Source organism: Alosa alosa, chromosome 10 (assembly GCF_017589495.1).
Source record: "Alosa alosa isolate M-15738 ecotype Scorff River chromosome 10, AALO_Geno_1.1, whole genome shotgun sequence".
Taxonomy (NCBI): Eukaryota; Metazoa; Chordata; class Actinopteri; order Clupeiformes; family Clupeidae; genus Alosa; species Alosa alosa.
The window spans coordinates 4015380-4034914 of record NC_063198.1 but is presented as its reverse complement, the minus strand read 5'-3'; the positions used below and the strand labels follow the sequence as shown (position 1 = coordinate 4034914).

At 39.8% G+C, this 19535-nt stretch overlaps 1 protein-coding gene across 2 annotated transcripts in view; it reads right to left on the bottom strand.

The window, feature by feature from the left end:
• Positions 1 to 19316, bottom strand: part of atp2b2 (ATPase plasma membrane Ca2+ transporting 2) — a 102324-nt gene extending 83008 nt beyond the window's left edge. For both annotated transcript variants that reach the window (XM_048254022.1, XM_048254023.1), the window contains exon 1: positions 19042 to 19316. The gene's annotated coding sequence lies outside the window, so the exon portion shown is untranslated. The remainder of the gene's footprint in view (positions 1 to 19041) is intronic.
• Positions 19317 to 19535: the final 219 nt, after the last annotated feature.

Genomic DNA, 19535 nt, shown 5'->3' with positions numbered 1-19535 from the left:
ATTCATTGTAGAAAAGGTTATTAAATGACACTAAATGTCAGAATGCAACATATTTCCCTACTTGATAACTGCCCACTAATACAGTTTTTTATATATATTTTTTTTAGAGAAGACAATATTGTAATTTGTAACCCATAATGAGATGATATGGAGGCGAAGGATTGGGTGGGAGGTACTTTTGGAGGGGGGTCAGCATATGAGGGTCTGATACTCTTTTCCTGTAACTAACACAATCGGTGGTTTTCAGTGAAGATTTTCTTTTTTCTTTTTTCTCTGTTACAGTCAGAGCTACACAGTGGTCAGGAGAGGATATGAGAAGCCAATTGTTGAATCGGACTTCCCATGCCCTTTGGATAGGAGTTGGACATCTCTCACAGGAAAACCACTCTTTAAATAGCCTGCACCCCCTCTCCCCAAAACACAGCTATTAATAGCAGCCTACATGGGCTTTTCAGTTTTTCAGTGGGCACTCAGAACCTCTTGATTTTCTCATAGCGGTAGCTTTTGGTACATTTTTAGTAAAAAAAAAAAAAAAATAGTCTACAAACTACTCCTTTAGGAGCCCTAAGGCCCTTTTCTGGTTTGTTTTGGATGAACTAGACTGGTGGACACCGAAATTTTGACGATTGGTCCGGTCTCGACTTTTCTGACTCGCTTTGAATCGCCTTTGACTGCTCAGGGTGGCTGCCAACAGGCATACTGTAGGCTACTCAAACATGCCCTAAAACAACCCTTAACATTCGTTTTCAAAACTGTGCAACTCACCAAGTGGTTAGTGGAGTTTGTTGACTATTAAAAGCAAATATATCGGCGCAATGTATGATTTCCAGCCGTCTTACTTGCTAGGCCTATTGTGGAACTATTTATTCAGACACCTCACAACCGTGTATAAACTTCCGCTCAATATTTGAACCTAAAGCATAGACGGTGGCACAGTAATATCAACGTGCAATGAGTCTTCCAACAGAAATCAATGGGATTTTACAAAATGCCAAATAAAACACAACAGAAACTGTACTTCGCTACACTACTTGTTTTGGAACATCAACGAACACCACTAACCACTCGGTGAGTTGCACAGTTTTGAAAACGAATGTTAAGGGTTGTTTTAGGACATGTTTGAGTAGCCTACTACAGTATGTAGTAGGTCCTCATGTTCAAAGGTCCTCGTAGTGGCAGTCAGTCTCAGTTCATCCTTCTCAAAGCATCTGAGATTTGTTGCCTTATTTTACAGTAAGTAGAAACTGGATGGCTTAACATGGTAAACACTTAGCACCAGGAACAGCCACTGTTTTATCAATAGAGATACAACACAGAAGGTTTAGCTGAAAAAGATGCATTTGGCTTTCAAATGCTGCCATCTACATATATCTGTGTGTCCTGTTTCAGTTTGCTTGTTTGCATATTTATTGAGGACCGCAATTTCCATCTGAAATGATGACAGGCCGAGTGAATACAAAACAGGGCCTGCAATATTGAGAAGAGTACTGCAAAGGCAAATGAAGGAAAGACAAAAAGACACAGCATGACGATTCAGACTCACTAGAGTGTGCAGACATCATCCAACTAAAATGACACATTTCAGAAAGAACAGTTACAACAAAGTTACAGACGAATTGCACAAACCATAGGCTGCTCATGTACCTAAGGTGATGTCAAAAGACATCAGAGGCCAGAGGCTCCATGCATGGTGGGCTACACAGTCCTCTTGACAGGGTAAAGCACACACCAGTGCCCCCCCAATAAATCATGAGGAGGGCCTCCATTAAAATTCCACACCATTGCTGAGAGCACTTCAAAACTGTAATGCTTTTAATGTCATGTAATCACTGCTAATAATGCTGTCAGCTGTTCATATGCAGAGAGAAAATGGAGACCTTCCCTGGAACCATTCCGAGAAGTTACAGATGCACTTTTCAAACCTCATGATCAGGCTTATCAGACAATATATTCTAGTGTAGTAGTTCTGCATTCCCTCCCGCTGCGTTGTGTTCCTGAAATCAGCCTTGTGATTTTAATGTAATAAATGAGATGCTTTACTTGAATTACTTAACGAAAACAAGACTTGAGCAACTACAAAACACCCATTAGTGACGATATAAACACTAATGAACTACCTCCATCCCTAAAGGTGACAATAAAGCAACAATACACTCACACTTGACCCAAGATCTACTTCAGCTGGTAATTCTTGATTTGCCCAACAAGCTGAACAAGCAAGTTATCAAAGATACTGAGTGTGCAGACACATACCACCGTTTTTGATGTGATAGGCCTACGTCAAACCTTGGTTGTATACAGGATCAACTATAGAAGCCATGTTTCACTCAGCGATTAGTCATGCAGCATGCCTCTTAAGAGAGCAGCATGCTTAGCTGTGTTTTAAGATATTGTTCTATAGTCATGTAATTGCTGCCCATGGCACTTTGAGATGGTACATCACAAGACAGGCACTGATTCGGAATGGCATTATGTGAACCTAATAGCAAATGGATTGTCTGTCACTTCAATTGGTTCCCCTGGAGCCAGCAAGAAGCAACTTTTTTTCTTTTTTTCCTCTATTCTCCCCCTCTCATTAATCCCCCTCTCAAAAAGATGAAATTGTACACTACAAGACAAAAATCAGGCCAACAGATAGAGGGCATTAATTTGTAATTTAATGGCAATTCTGGGTGCAACACAAATAAAGACTTGTTTTATTCAAAACAGATTCCTGATGAGCAAAGCTAGAATGCCTCAGAAAAATGTGCGTTCATGCATATGATAAGGTCTGCACTAGCCAAGTCTGATGGTTGATGGTGAGTAGAGCATGCAAGCATGCTAGATACAAGCACGCTAGCCCTGCAAGCATTGAGATTCCAATGCAAAGCTGAATTCTCGTTGTAAGAGAAATTTCACATGTGGCTTCGTACAGTGGTTAGCGTGGTGGCTTTACCAAGCATCACCAGCTCCATAAAAATCAAGCTCAGCCATGACCCGCTCCTCCCTCGGTCCTCGGTGGAGCTAGAGCTAGATGGAGTGAGGGGCCGGATGTGTATGGGCATTCATATCAACCCAAGGAATTATGTGCTTTCTGCAGCTAATGAAAGTCAGGGACTGAAGCATGTTCAATGGTCACTATTTTTAGCACTAAAATTGATTCAGTGTGTACATGACATTCTCACACTGTACATTAAAAAAACACACACACACTCATGCCTCGGAGGGCTCTAAGCACCAGAAGACCAACTGTAAAAAAATAACAATAAGACCAGTCACAATGACCCATCCTTTTGATTATTAATGGTCAAGCACATTTGACTCTAAGTGCATTTGATATTTAACAGAGCAGTTGTACTCAAAGCCCATTGAAACAACCCCCTATATACTCCTATATATTCACTGCTTGTGCACACACACTTGGACTTTTGAATGGGAAAAAGGCAATATATTCATTCTTTGCTGGTTAAACCTATTTGTGTCATGTGTACAGAAACAGCAAGCATAGCTGCATGTCAACTCCTTGGACACAGGGGCAGCCATAGAGACCTGGGCACTTGGGACGGAGCCAACAGAGCTTTGGTCTGGCTTAGCTGACATGCTCAAGGGATTCATAGTTAAAGGCAAACACTGCCCTCTACTGAAAAGCATCCGAGCAGTCTGCCCTTAAACCTTGACTTACCCATCCCTCAAGGTTAGCCCTTTCTGCAATGAGCACCAGTAGCCTGATTAATCGTGTGCTTTCTGTCCAAACAGTTGCAATACTCCTGTGACCTACATACTAGACCCCTGGCCTCAATTAACAGAAGTCACTTGAGAGTCATGACATGATTAATGTGTGCAATCAAACTGAATAACAGTGTACAAGCAGCAAGACCATTCAAAGTATCTCAGATGTTAAGTAATGCATCTGCGAAAATCATGCAAAATTCATGTGCTGTCGTGTCAGTTTCTCTGCTGTCTTGGAGAGGGATTACAATGTCTGATTGTGGCTAAAAAACAAATCCATGCGCCTGAAACGACATTATTCAAGTGAGAAATTTTTAAAGTTGAGAATGGGCTGATTGCAGACAGCGACACGACAAGCCTGCTTACCACCCACTGCTTAGCAGTACGGAGTTTGAGAGCAACCATCAGTCACTCTTCTTCTTGTGACAGCTCCGATGCCAAAGATGGTCATCATATGATGCAAGGGGACACAATGGCATAGAATGGTACCAACCGTTATCCAGGGTTAATGGGTGTTGAGGTCTACAACTGTTTAAAGGTGTGGAAGAAAATTTCAATTCATGTAGCAAACTCGCGGGTAGACCATAAAAGCCTTGCAATACCTCAGCATAACTGAACAGAATCGCTGATTTTTTTTTTCGGTGCCTTTAATCTTCCCATACTCTCAGCCCCCCTCTCTCCCCCACCAAAAAGAACAAAGTCAGAATTACATCAGGCTGTAATCTCTCATTTTCGCATTTTCGAAGGCTTGTAATGAAGCAAGTGTTCGCTCAATGCACTCTGTGTGCTGACCTCCTCCTGATACGGATGTGTGCCGAACGTGAGGGAAGGGCTGTGGTTACAGCCTCCTGCTTCTGACACAGGCAGCGCACGACAGCCACTTTCCCAGAGAGCCCACAGCACAGTGACCTTCAATGACACCGCGACAGGACAGGGAGGCCAGCCTGTACTGGACAAGAGGCGCGTGGGAGCCTCAGCATTGGGAGTGAGACTCCAGCCCTGCATGAGTGTCCTCTGTTCGATTGGCGTAATCTCCTTTTATTTTACACTTCAGTCAGCGTGAAATAAATGCTTCAGCCCCACCCCCACCACCAAGCCATCACTGTTGTTTTCTCACACCTGCTGAGGATCCCAGTGAGATTCCTGTCCACCTAATTTGTATCATGTCATTCATTCGACATTGAGATGCTAAGAATAGAATGTGGACGCAGGGAACAATCATTGCTCAAGTAGGATGAATTTAATTAAGTGATAGAAAGATTGGTTTCACTTGCTCTATTAAAAGATGTCAAATAGAGCATAACTCTGACGCTGCGTACGGATTTTATGCTTAGTAAACAACATTTTATTACATTCAATAGGACAGTTCAAACAGTGCAAAATAAGTTATTGGATGCAGAAGTTTGGAGCTGAAGAAGACAGACTTATGATTTAAAACACAGACACACACACTCACTCAAAGACACACACACACGCATGCACACACACACACACACACACACACATGCACACACACGCACACAGTAAAAGTAAGCAATTAATCTTTGTTCTTCTGTTTGTTTCCAGGGAGCTAATATGAAGAACAAAGAGACCAAATCCTATATGGCTACAGGCTAACCTTTGATGGATGCTGACAAAGAAAGGAAGGTTTCCTTTCCTGCTTTTCTACTTAGACTAAATTTACTTGTGCAGAGAGACCCTGCATATCTTTGGAAGCCTCGTCAACCTCTTGGCTATATATGAGAGCACCCCCAAAAATCTCTTTTTAGTATGAGCTTGTAAGAATCCAACCCCCATAAAAGGCCTGGGACCTAAAGAAGATGTTTTTAATTCTCACACCCATCATACTCAGTTGTTTTGGTTGGCAAGTGACCCAGCCTTCCATCACGAGAAAACACAAGCTGGTGTTCTATTCTAAAAGGTCTATATACAGAACAGAACTGGACCTGTCTTCAGAGAATGAAAGCCACCAAATGCTGAAGCTCAAGCTGAAGCACAGAGTAAACGTTTCTGCACTGACTCCAGTGGCTTCATAGCTTTACATGATGTACATTTACATGAAATGTACATGAGCATTTGTGTGAATTTAGAACATTTGGATTTCAGTCCAGTGGGCTCATAAATGTCAAATAACCGTATACATTCAAGCTATGTCTGCTAAATACCCTACAGTTATTGTATGTTGTTATATATGTATATGTACTGTATATATTTATATGTATATGTATATATTTCCTTTTTCTTGTATGAATGTATAGTCCTGTGTTAATTCTTAGTATTCTTAATTCTTAGTCTCCTTTGCATTTTAGCTGGAATGTCATTCCCCATTGGATCAAATTGTCTGCTAATTGAATAATGTAAATGTAATGAAATATTATTGGTGGTGTTTGTTAGAGCACTTGAGAGTAGTCTAAGATAAGTACGGTGGCCTGAAAGTGCAAAAAAAATAACAATGGTAAATTAATTTTTTACAAGATTAAAGTTTTTAAACAAATGTACAATGTTTTAAGCAAATTTACATTTTTTTAAACAAATTTACAAGTTTTAAACAAATTTACAATGAGTGAACAGATTTACAAGTTTTTAAACAAATGTATGTTTTTTACGGAAGTTTAGTTTAGATTCAACTTTGTCATTGAACATAAGTGCAAAGACGATGAAATACAGCATGTAACCAGAAGTTCAGAACGTAGCAATATTTACAAACAAAGTACAGGAATGATTGAATACTTCTGCCATAAGATGCTATCCTATCATCTGTCCAAAGAATTTATGCTATCCTATCATCTATCCAAGGAATGTTTATACTTGTCTAACTGAAGGGGTATCATACACGTTATTGTCATCTCATAAACACAAAGTGAAACACACTGTCTTACAATATTTGGCCTTCGCGCTCTTAACACACATCACACTCTCATGATCCTACTGCCATAAAACAAACCCATACAGAGGCTCATCTGTTTACATTGCATAAGCATTAAGTTCCACGAAAGCAAGAGAGTTAAATTATTGATCTGACCCAAGTAGCAATTGTTAATTAATGAAGTTGGGTAGACCTAATATAATACCTGAACATGATCGCTTGAAGGCACCTTGTTGAATAATGTTTCGGAGGAATTCCCTTTCTAAGAATCTTGATACACTGAATAATTAAGTATGCTTGCAAAGCAGCACACTTATTGGGGGCCAAGCAGCGAAGGCACCCATTGTGTTTCTACGTTTTCCTATTATTATTATTCCGTCATGGAAGTCTATGGCAGCCCATAGAACCGTCTGGTAAAAAGTTGTAAAATTTGGCACACAAATTAGGCACAGTCCCATGATTAATTTCACCAAGTCGGCACCTTGAGCACTCTAACGCCACCAACAGGCCAAAGTAACCAAAGTAACGTAACTTTTGACCTGTTGACCCGATTGTCAAAAATGCCAGGCCCATGCCAACACACCCTATGACGTCATTTTCCGCCATGATGGATTTTCCGCCATTTTGGATTTTATCGAAAGTGAAACTAAAGTTTCACGCCTCACATGTCCGATTTTCACGAAACTTAGTATATATGATCTTCAGACCAAGCCGCACAAAAGTTATCCCTTTTCGTCTTCGGAACTAAAACCGCTCTCCCGTAACAGCCAATCGAAATTTGTGGTGAAGCCGCCAAACAGGAAGTGAGCTCATATCTCTGCAACCATTTCATGTATCATAACCAAACCTTTGACCTCTAGGGGGCGCTGCAATTAGGAACAATGTGTTTTGGCCTGTAGCTGCTGTTGTGTTTGGAATTAAAATGTACTAGTGGGGTCTGTTAATACAGTCGGAGCAAAACTGTGATGTCATCCTAATTGATTCGGCCGCCATATTGGATTTAATAAAAAAACACCTAAAAGTTTTCACAGGTCACAAAGTTTGTCCGACCCTAACCCTAACCCTTGACACCAAACTTGACACACATAATCTTCAGTCCAAGCCTCAAAAAAGTTATCCCTTTTTGTCTTAAAACCTAAAACCGTTCGCCCGTAACAGCCATACAAAATTGGCGGCGAAGCCACCAAACAGGAAGTGAAGGGATATCTCAGTAATGCTTTCACATATCAACACCAAACTTGTTACCTGGGCTCAGTGATTTGGTAAATTTTGACCACTGTGTGGCGCTATAATCACAGGAAGTAGGCTCATATCTCAGCAATGCTTACACATATTGAAACCAAACTTGGTATATGGACTTGAGACCCCATTCTGAAGATACACAATACATTTGGCGACCTTCGACCACTAGGGGGGCGCTAGAGATACAGGAAATTAGCTCATATCTCAGCAACGCCTTTATCTATCAAAACCAAACTTGGTACATGGACTCGGGACCTAATCCGAGTCCTTGGTTGTGGGCAGCCGTGGCCCACTGGTTAGCACTCTCGACTTGTAACCGGAGGGTTGCCGGTTCGAGCCCCGACCAGTGGGCCGCGGCTGAAGTGCCCTTGAGCAAGGCACCTAACCCCTCACTGCTCCCCAAGCGCCGCCGTTGAAGCAGGCAGCTCACTGCGCCGGGATTAGTGTGTGCTTCACCTCACTGTGTTCACTGTGTGCTTCACTAATTCACCGATTGGGTTAAATGCAGAGACCAAATTTCCCGCACGGGATCAAAAAAGTATATATACTTATACTTATACTATCCTGAGGACACACAATACATTTGGTATACTTTGACCACTAGGGGCGCTATAATTAGGAAGACTTTTACGTATCGACACCAAACTTGATCCGTTGATTCGTAAACACATCCTAAGGACCCACAATACATTTGGTGACATTTGACCACTAGTGGCTCTATGATTAGCAACACTTTCACCTATCGCAACCAAACTTGGTGTGTGGACTTTGGACTACATCCTGAGGATGCACAATTCATTTGGTGTGCTTTCACCACTAGGGGTGCTATAATTATCAACACTTTCACGGATTTAAACCAAACTTGGTATGTGGACTTAGGAGTACATCTTGAGGACACACAATAAATTTGGTGACCTTCAAAACCAGTCCAGTCCAATCCAATCAAGTCCAATCCAATCTAACACAACACAGTCAAGTCCAGTCCAATCCAATTCAATCCAATCCCAACTCCTGCTTAACTGCTTGGCCCCTCATTGCTGCTTGCAGCTATATTTGTTCTTCTTAAGTTTTTTTATTATTATTAAGTGTGCTTGCAAAGCAGCACACTTATTGTTCTTCTTAAGTTTTATTATTATTCCCGTCTCCCTAATTTTTTTGTCAGCTCTAGCGCCTAGGCCCTTTGAGACAGAGACACCGTTCCAACTTTAAAACGTCCGGGCAGTACCGATGTAAGTTGCTCGCGAAGATGATGTCAGGTGGGCGTGTCGTTCGTCCGCCATATTGGATTGAACAGAAAGCGAAACAAAGGTCACAAATTTGGTCCGAACGCCACAAAACTTGACGTACATTATCCTTGGACCAAGCCTTACAAAAGTTACCAGAAGGATTTTTGATTTTCGAAAGCGTTTGCCCGTCACAGCCAAACGAAAACGGCGACGAAGCTCCGAAACAGGAAGTCGTCCATATCTCAGGAACACTGTCACATATCGATACCAAATTTTGTATTTAAACTCGGGACTCCAATGTAAGGGTGCATAAGCTAAAAAAAAAGAGAAAACATTCGAAAAGATTCCAGCATTTGGCAAACCACCCACCCGTATTTGGTAACTATCACCTTTCACATTCACAGTTGTACTTCTATCACAATGCCTTCCAAGTATACACAGTGTCTCTGGGCAGCCACAATGTGTCTAGGCAGCCTTGCCCAATCATGAAATCCTTGCTCAGCCATGGGATAGTATGGACTTACGAACTGAAATGGTAAGGAGAACACTAGCTATTTATTGCTGATGTAGTACAGTTATTTTCACATTGACGGTATTCAAAATAAATTTTTCATTATTGTTAAATATCATGATGGGAGAGTATTATTAAAAAAAGTATGCAAATTCATATGTTTACGGGCATTTAGGTTTTACTGTGTTGTTTTGTTGTAAAGACATGCAAGGCATTCTGGGCCATGTGATATATGAACAGTGGTTGGCAGCACTCCATACGTATTAATATGAATAGGTGTTTCTGTAAACCTAGGGACAATGAACAGCTATCTCTGTTAAACAAGCTGGTAATCGCTCATTGAAGAGGGAACTATGATAAAAAGATTGTTTTCCTAAAAGCATGGAGTTGACGAAAGAATAAGCAGGAAATGTCACGTTAATGTTAAATACATCTGAACACTAGGTGGCAACGTTGTATTACATTTCACTAAATACGGTGTGAGCTTCACAAGTAAGGAAGGTGCAAATATTATGTAATTTACCATGGGAAATTATTGGAAATGTTATTTTCTTGTTTATTCTAATTGCAAACCACACACATCCATTCGTAATCACACGTACACTTGTAATACCTTGAAAAGACTATCGTTTATTTGATGTTGCCTAGCAACGCAGCCTTCAGAGCAAAGATTCTAGAACAGGGCTTCAGAGAAACACTTCTGTTATTAGAATGCTAAGCGGAGAAGCATGCTAAGCAGAGATTTAGTATCATTAATTTCTTGTGTGGCTAGCTATAGGGAGGAGATGCATGTTGCTAATTGGGATTTATGTTGTTTAGCGTAATGCCATATGGTCATTTGATATGAGATGCTTGCACTCGTAACTTCGTCACTTGTAACATTAGGACTGCTATTTTTTTTACTAACAGTAATTTACGAAGCACTTTAGCCCTAAAAGTAGCACCTAAGTCTGTGACAGCTTAAAAGAAGTGGCGAGGACTCCTAACGGTCTACAGCAGCTTCCAATCGCGAGGGAACTTGCATTGTAGGCATAACTAAGGAATGCAATAACACCACCAACAACCAAAACCAGCCTACTCATTGTCAACATGTACATTAAATGTGACGTTTCATGTGAATCAAATTAAAATGTTTTTTTTTTTTTTTGCCAACGTAGGCATAGGCATATGGTGACAGATTAATTTAATAATGCTGCTGTGTGAATCACGGTAAGCGTGAATGAAGTGGCCACTTCTTAATGGGACCCACAGTATGGAAGTGGGCTAAGTAAAATAGAGATAAGATTAATCAGAATTCTATGATATGCCCGCTTGACAACAGCAGAGATAGAACTGGCCTTTGGCCATAGCAACCATCCATTTAGAACGATTGGCCTTCATAGCAACCAAAGATCTGAGCTGTGTTGCAATGTGAGGCAAAGTATAGAAAGGTGATGAAATATACAGAGACAGGTCAAGAAATATAGTGCAATGTAGACAGTAGTATACAGTTGATTTACAGACGGTGGTTTAGAGTAATATGAAGTAGGCTATTCCTTTATTCTGAGATACATCTGAGATGGGCTACATCAAAAGGCTCTCAAAACAACCCAAGGCTCACAAAACAACATACATAAGGTCTTTATAGAGCAAATCCATATAGATTATTTGTCAAATAAACAAGTAAAACATAATTTGTGGGATGGAATATATAACATTCACACTCATAGCTCATATTTTTTTAAATAAATCAGTGAAAAAGTATCCTGACAAACAAGCAGCTTTTTAATGCCTTGGTCATATTTCATCATTTCAATTCCTCTGTAGGTTACCTGATAGCCCAGTTTGAGAGGCGCAAGACGCCAAGACATTATTTATTTTTGCAGCCAATCACTGCTGTCATTTTATTTTATTGATTTGATCTCAGTCATAGAAGCTAAATTCGAAGGCAGGCCCAAAGGTAAAATCCAACTAACCGCATTCAACCCGCAAGCCAATAGTTGAATAGCCCTCTCCTAGAGCTTTTGAGATATTGCCACTGCTCCAACACTGAAAGGCACTGTTACAATGCCTGGATCAAGCCAGGTTCAGCATAGCGTATGCCACTGTCTGCTCACGTTGGTGACCGGACCAGGGCAAGCACACTTTCGCAGTTCCCGCCGGAAATGCAGTCTAGTTCTTAAGTATTATTTGACTTGCCGTACAGTAGGCTTTTGTCAAACATATTGGCTCATCAGTTTAATATCTACTGGCTTTCCCTTCCATGGTAAGAAAGATTGTACAAATAAATGCAGCAAAGAATAACAAGGTGATATTCTTCAAAATAATTATGTCAAAAAACAGACATGGGATCTTTCAGATCATTCCATCCCAGTTATATTCTGACAATTACAGCAGTAATTGCGGATACACTGTAATATAAATGTGTGGTTTAATAATTAAGTTAAACCCCATAACAACCTAATATGACCTGAGATAACACCCATGTCTTATGCATAAACAAACATAGGAAATGTAGTTACTGTATTGGTGAAATGTATCACTTTCGAAAGTCAAGGTCAAAAAACAAATACCTCTACATCAATGCCATTTTCAAATGATACCCATCCATATTAGAATATTACGTTAGAGAAGTCAAACCTGTCTGATCTGGTGACTGTAGGGTAAAACGGTAGCATCAGTTCGATCTCCAAGCTAGCTCTGGCTTGAATAATAGAGGTTGAGATGTCAGCACCAGATGGCACTGAATCTTTATTGTACAGGACTCAAGGTCAAAGGCAAAGATTAAATTACCAGTTGTATAACATCTATGGCGATGAGTGGAAGCATGTGGCCCTGTGCCACCTAACATGCATGCAGTTAATTCTCCTGGCTGTGTCAGCTGCACATTCGGCACGGTAACCAGAACCTGCTGCATCTACTGAGGAAAAGGCGGTGCACACTTCCCTCCCAATCTGCATCTCTGATCATATGTGTACTTATATTTCAAAATTGATGCCACAATTTATGTAGACCTCATTTCTATAGTGGCAGTAGCCTGGAAATCCAGACCCGGAAATCTAGAAAGATTAAGGGTCTGGCCACGAGTAATGAAAATGGCCGAACTCGAGGGGCGGCACCAAGCATGCATTTGAAAATATCACTGCATGCAATTGGATAACACTACAACCAATGTTTACTGACTGATTCCGTACTTCGACGCAATTGGATAACACTTGAATTTAGGGAAAGACAGTGACAAACTGGTATGTCACAGCATTTAAATTAAACAACTGATTGAACACCGTTTTTGCAACTGTGATAAACACACATCATTACGTAGATGCCAGAACAGTATGAGCTACCATCAACTATATTTCTGAGGTGGATGCACACTTTGATCAGATAAATCAGGGAAAGGTAATATATAAGAGAACAAGTCCTCTTTTGTGGCCGATTAAATCCATGCTGCTAATTGGTGTCTCGGTTTGCAAAAGCTCAAACATGAGCTCTTAACTACCATTCTGCAGTCAGACAAGCTACATTAACATTTTATGAGGATTATCATTTTTTAATGATCGTCTGCTCCTACCAAGGACCCAAGCGCAGTGCAACAGCAGACTTGTACATCTTTGCCATAACAACAAACTCCCACAGACTTGTACAGCTGCAGGCTCTACAGGAGTCTATATCCCTCCCAGGGGAACAGAATCCAACAAGAGGCCTTGCTTTAAGGTGACAGGCCCCTTTGTGTGGTCAAAACTACTGCAACACAACCATGTTTCACACACAACACCTACACTATGCTGTACGCAAAAGACTGCACTGTACAACATGTCAAGTATACACTCATGTGTACATCTAATAGATTATAGAAGATAGAATACATTACAAATAGTCACAAAGGGTGACAATGTCTCTTTTATCACCTGTGACAAAAGGAAAAGACTAACTGATTGTCTTAAATTACTATCCATGCTTTAGGTCCAACTAACCAGCAAACAGCAGATAATCATTCAAAGCAACTCTCCTGAAGTGATTAAGTCACTCTGGCCAAGCAGCATTTGTGTTTCACTCTGTGGTAAAAATAAACCTGTTTTTGTTTCTTCAGCTGTGAGGGGATTTTTTCCATGTCCATTATGCCATCCTAGCAACTATCCTAGCTGTGGCGGACAAGACGAGAAGATTACTCCTCAGAAAGAATTGGTTGTCAGCTTTCAAGCTTAGACACTCCACACAGATGAAAGTAAGAAGAGTGTGTGATTCAAAGACCAGTATACATCAAACTTAATTCAATACTACAATAATTTGAATGTCTCATGAAACATTGCTATCCTGCTAATCGCTCAGTTGTCTCGGGGTCTTGATTTCCAACAGAGGACCAAGGGTTACATACGTGTGACTTATCCACGGTCTATACAAATCCAATCCCTTTTGTTACATAACCATAATACACACCAAGTAAAAAAAAATATTCTTAATCCCTCTACAAAAGGAAAAGAAAAAAACATGTCACAACTAGGGCAAATTTATACTTTCCAAGAAGTCGTTCTAGAACAAAACCTCTTAACTAAAACTATTACTGAGCCAATACATCCAGCTTTTTTGTATAAGTCCTTATTAGTCAACCCATACTCAACCATACTAACACTATCACTAGACTAGACTAGACTGTTCAATAGTTCACTTGATAAAGGTTCATATATATTTATACAAAAGGATAATAATGCTATGGTTAGGACAATTTTCACAAACTTCAACTTAACAATTTTTTTTCTTAACAAGTTTCAACGTGGCATGTTTTTAAGGTCTGTTCAAATAAACAGTGACAGGGACAGTTTCATGAAGGCCAACACAGAGGACTGGAGCAAGAAGGGGTTCTTTGATAAAATAGCTCTACTCCCATGGGGAAGTACAGCAGCAAAGGGACAAACATAAAACTCTTAAGGCTACAATCAGTGGCTCAGCAGTCACAGCAGGAAGCACAAATTATGTTCTCCGTTAAGAGCAAAGCAGCAAAGGTTCAGCAAAGGCTATTGCTATACTCTTTTCATATCTGTTGTTAAATATAAATTAAGCACTCCCTGAAAACTGTATATTTTCTATTTATCACTTCATTGTCATGGGTTAAAATGTTAATTTTTTGTGTGATTTATTACTTCATTCTTTCCCTAACTGAGTCTGTGCAGCAAACAAGTTTTGTTGATATGAACTACAGAAATGAACGTGACTTCAGATATGTTATCAGTTAGTTCATGTGATGTTTGTGAGGTATTCCTATGGTCTAAAATGTTTAACTCCATCAAGTTAGCTGAGGTTACAATCAATTAATGTAAATGTAAATAATTTAAACTTTTTCTGGCATTTGGAAAGTATTCGGAATTACAGTTAATACCTGTCATTTACAGTTTGTTGTTAGCCATGTTGAGTTTCTGTAAGTGATTAGCATGGCTGAATTCTTGGCTGCCAGCCAGCTCATAAATGTTCTCATGTGTGTGGAGCTAATTTATTGTGTTTACATTTAGTAAGCATTTGGAAAAACCCATGCGTGTGGAGCCAATTTATTGAATTTACATATAAGCATTTGGGAAAAACTTAACAAGCTACTGATGTTTACTGCTACTATTAATAAAACATTTGTTATTTCCTAATAAAAATGCATTTATCATTATTACTATTATTATTGTGTATTAATGTTATTGTTCTAACTATATTCATGAACTGTTTTAACAGTGATAAGAGAGGTTCTGTGAAAGAATAATCCAATCAAAATTTGAAATTGAAATGTACACCACATTCAGTATGTGTTCAAGAGGGACACTGCATGCATTCCTGACTAGTTCTAGTCCTCCAGCTAGTCAACGTATGCTGTGACCATATGCTGACTCAGTTGGCCACAAGTTTGGCTAGCTGAGTCAGCATAATCCAACATTTTATCCACTATTTTTCCACTGGATACACTGCAAAAAATAAGATATTTATATTAAGATCAAAAAATCTATTTGGTATTGTTTTTAGTATGAAGAGACTTCATACAGCACTCTCTCGAAAGATCATTTTGACTTAATTTAAGAACACTTTGACTTATTTTAAGGAGTCTTATCACGCACTGGCAGACAAATTTGCTTAACACACCGGCAGACAAATTTGCTTGTTTTCAGGATGAGACGTCTTAAAAGAAATCAAACTCTTCTTAAATTAAGTCAAATGATTTTACGAGAAAGCGCTAGGTAAGACTCTATATACTGAAAACAATACCAACTAGATTTTTTGATCAATAAGACTTGGTTAGATTTTATTAGATAAGCAGTTTTTGCAGTGTATCACCGGATTTACGTTGTCCAAGGAGTAAACTAGGATTAGAATGTACAGCAGGTGGAAAAACAATACCTTCAAAGGTTGTTACAACACTGTATGATTAAAGTATAAGGTCATTCTGAATAAACCAACTTAAACCAGGTCTTTCATGAAATACCACACTTCTACCTTATTCATTCATCCGTATGATGTGAAACTAACATGAAACTCTTTCACTTTGTCAGTGAGTATACAGCAACATAGTGATTGACTAATGGCTTCATGCCTTATACAGTGCAAGACTGCAGTACATTTAGGGGCTTGACCTACATGTCAACAGTAAGAAAAAAAACTGCTTCTGTTCTAATATGCTTCAGAATTTTGTCATTTCCTTTGGATTAAATGGCCAGCCAAGGAGCCAACTAATGAAACAGTCAAAGCCGATTCCAAACCTATTCTGAGACCTAAATCTCAGTCATACTGTGTCCCCAAAAGGGCATTCGATATTACACACTCTATAACTGAACATATTAATGGCAGAAGTCACTTGTATTATAGCTTTCCAAGCCTACATTGTATTTGCAGTAGTATGTACAACTTCTCAGTGTATTTCACTTTCGGCTGCCATTGTAATTTTTCAAAGACTTGGAACTGGAGAAAGGTTGAGAAACTTCATTTTGAATCTACATGTATGCATTGATCAGAACCCCTGAGGAGGGAAATGGTCAGGAAACCCAGGAAGCAGTATAGGACGATAGTCAGATATCATTGGTGATGGTGGTGTGTGTGTGTTGGGGGGGGCACAATTAAAACAAAATAGCATCTCACTTCGTTAGTGAAGACAGATCTAGATCTTTTTAAATGAGGGGCTGCACACCACAGCTGTGCTGAAGAAGCAAATGTACAAAATGTGCAAATGTACAAAAGTGGCATCAGACAACATTTTTTATTCAATCTATTTAATCAATTAGTCCCTTCTTCGGACAGTCTAAACATGCCCCTTACCATGAATACCACATGGGTCCAACTGAAGAAATGTTCAGACAAACATATGCTTGTGAACAGTGCAAGCCAAGGCTGCTCTACTAATGTAGATCTCAAAACCATACATAATCAAAGCAAGCGCACATTTCTGGCCAGCAGGTACGAGTTCTTACTAAGTTGTTGTAATAAGTGCATTCACATTGCTCACGCCTCTATACTAGCCAACAAGGTTCTGGTCAACAGCACTGCATATACACTCATTAAATATTTCAGCCACTGTATGCCAATTCATCAATGGTGGCATCAAGTGGCATCACATTGAACAAAAATGTGCCTTCCTCAACCTATGGCCAAATCTTTCATATTTTATTTGCCACTTTTTCACAGAAGACAGTAAGTGAATCCTGAATTTCCCCTTGGGGATCAATAAAGTATCTATCTATCTATCTATCTATCTATCTATCTATCTATATCTATCTATCTATCTATTTATCTATCTAAGTAAACACAATTCAGATGTTTCGTGTCCTGAAAGTGAGAAAAAGTAATGCTAGTCAAGGGCAGGAGACATTCTGTGGCTTTTTCCAAACCAACATTGAAGATAATGAAATGTATCAGTTAAGAGGGAAAACATGTCAAACCCTTCAGAAGAGGGGATGAACAGAAAAGGAGAGGGAATAGGAGGGAGTGGTCAGAGATGGACACAAATAGAAAATCCTCATGGAGGTCTCTAGACCCCAATTAGATTATTCTTTGCTACTAGGGCACGTCCTTTGTAAAAAAAGATAACACAATTCTCCCTTGTTCTGTTGAACTCCTCTAAAGCTCCCAAACACCAAACTTGATACACAATTCATCCTAACATTGTTCAGTAACTGTTCAATTGGCAATGCAACATTACTGAACACATGGCATTACAATGAAATTGTTTTGCTGGTCTAAAACTTTGTTTCAGTATCAGCCTTCTAGTAGCTCTCTCTGTGACTGATTGAGTCTGAAAATACCCACACATACTGTTCTGAAAGTTTTAGCTGGACATTTTGACCTGAATGTCTTCATCAGACATCACTCCTGTAAGATGACACAAATAGACTTTTTATCACAATATGTTGTAGCACATACTTGTGCACAGTACAGCTGGTGTGCATGCACTCATATCCCATATTCTACCATATGACGATGAATCAATGTCCACAGCATCGACAATATATTGTTGTAGGCCACCAACAGAAAAGAGAAACATAATGGTGGGCAACAATAAAAACAAAAAAGACACATAAATCAATGACTTTGTCATCATTAAACCCAGGGGTACTAACCAGCTCACAGTTCTGCAGACTGTAGATTCCAAAGTGTTTCACAGAACATAATTTCTCTAAATAGCCTACTTAATCTGTAAAGCTGTCTGCAATATAGACTTGTAGTCTGGTCATAAACCAGTCTTTGTTTTGCCGGGGAATGTAAGGTTGTGAGGGCATGCATGCTCAGTGGCCTATTATTTACAGGAAAGATTGACATAGACTACTGCATTAAATCAATTTAAAGCAGCAGATGTTGGCTGACATTTTCCTGTCAGTAGGCCTTCAGTCAGAGCATATTCGACTACTTGTCAATTTCATCTATCCATGTTAAATATTTGTCACTTACAGAAAAGGAAAAGTCAGGTGTCTCAATTTTAGGGGCACTGACCGAGGGGGCACCAATGATAGGCTACAGCAGTTGCGTAGACTAAACTACTAGAAAGAAAATGCCTCATGCATGACCTATTCACGTCTGGATATCTAAGATATATTAGGCAGTAGCCTAGCCTATCACATCTCGGTACAATAAAATAAATTTCAATGTAGACTGGTCTGCATAGGCTACGAATAATTGTACAAATTGTAAAAATAACCACATTTAGTCTTGTGCCGTTCTGCATTGTTTAAAAAAAAATATCACAAGACTAGACTTCTGTTCGTTAGCCTATTAATTAGGACATTTGCATTAGCTTTAACCTTTTAACGACGCATCCTATCGGAGCAAAGCGATGCGTATGAGGTGAGCGACACATATCACGCCTTCAGACGTCGACATTAAGTCAAGACAGGACACGCTGCAGGCAATGAATGAGTCCCACCCTTAATCTCTCATTTTCGGACAACATGTGGGACAAAAACTGTTGCTGTTAAGCACATTTGGCTATAGAATTACACCAGTATACAGACGCTTATACAAGTGGTAAAAAGATAGATATAGCCTAAGCTTACCTCTGTTACAGTTACCTCTGTCGGAGACGCACTGACGAAGGGATGCTGTTGCTATGTGGCGCGTGCACACCTTCGCTGAGCCGCACACAGACAAGGAACATCCTTTTCTGGCGGGTTGGAGTTTAGGTTATTTCATCAAATATTAGCAGGCTTTAGTTTATGACCTACGTTCGACGCATTGTCTAAAGTTAGTAGGCTAGTCTACGGTGACAATAACCAAGAGAGTTTGTAAAATACCATTCACCTCCAGACCACCTCTAGCCACACAAGTTGGTATCTAACTCTACATAGGAAGGCAGTTGCTTGAAACAGAACATGAGAGACCGAAGGGCGGGTAGGGTCAGAAATCCAAGTTGCACATGATGCCGATTTTTTCAGTTCCCAACCCCTCCCCACTCCACCCCCAAATTCTACACTGAATAGCCTAGGAAATAGCAATAGTGTGAGTTTACGAGTAGGCCTACATATGGTAGGCTTCTCACAAACCAGACATT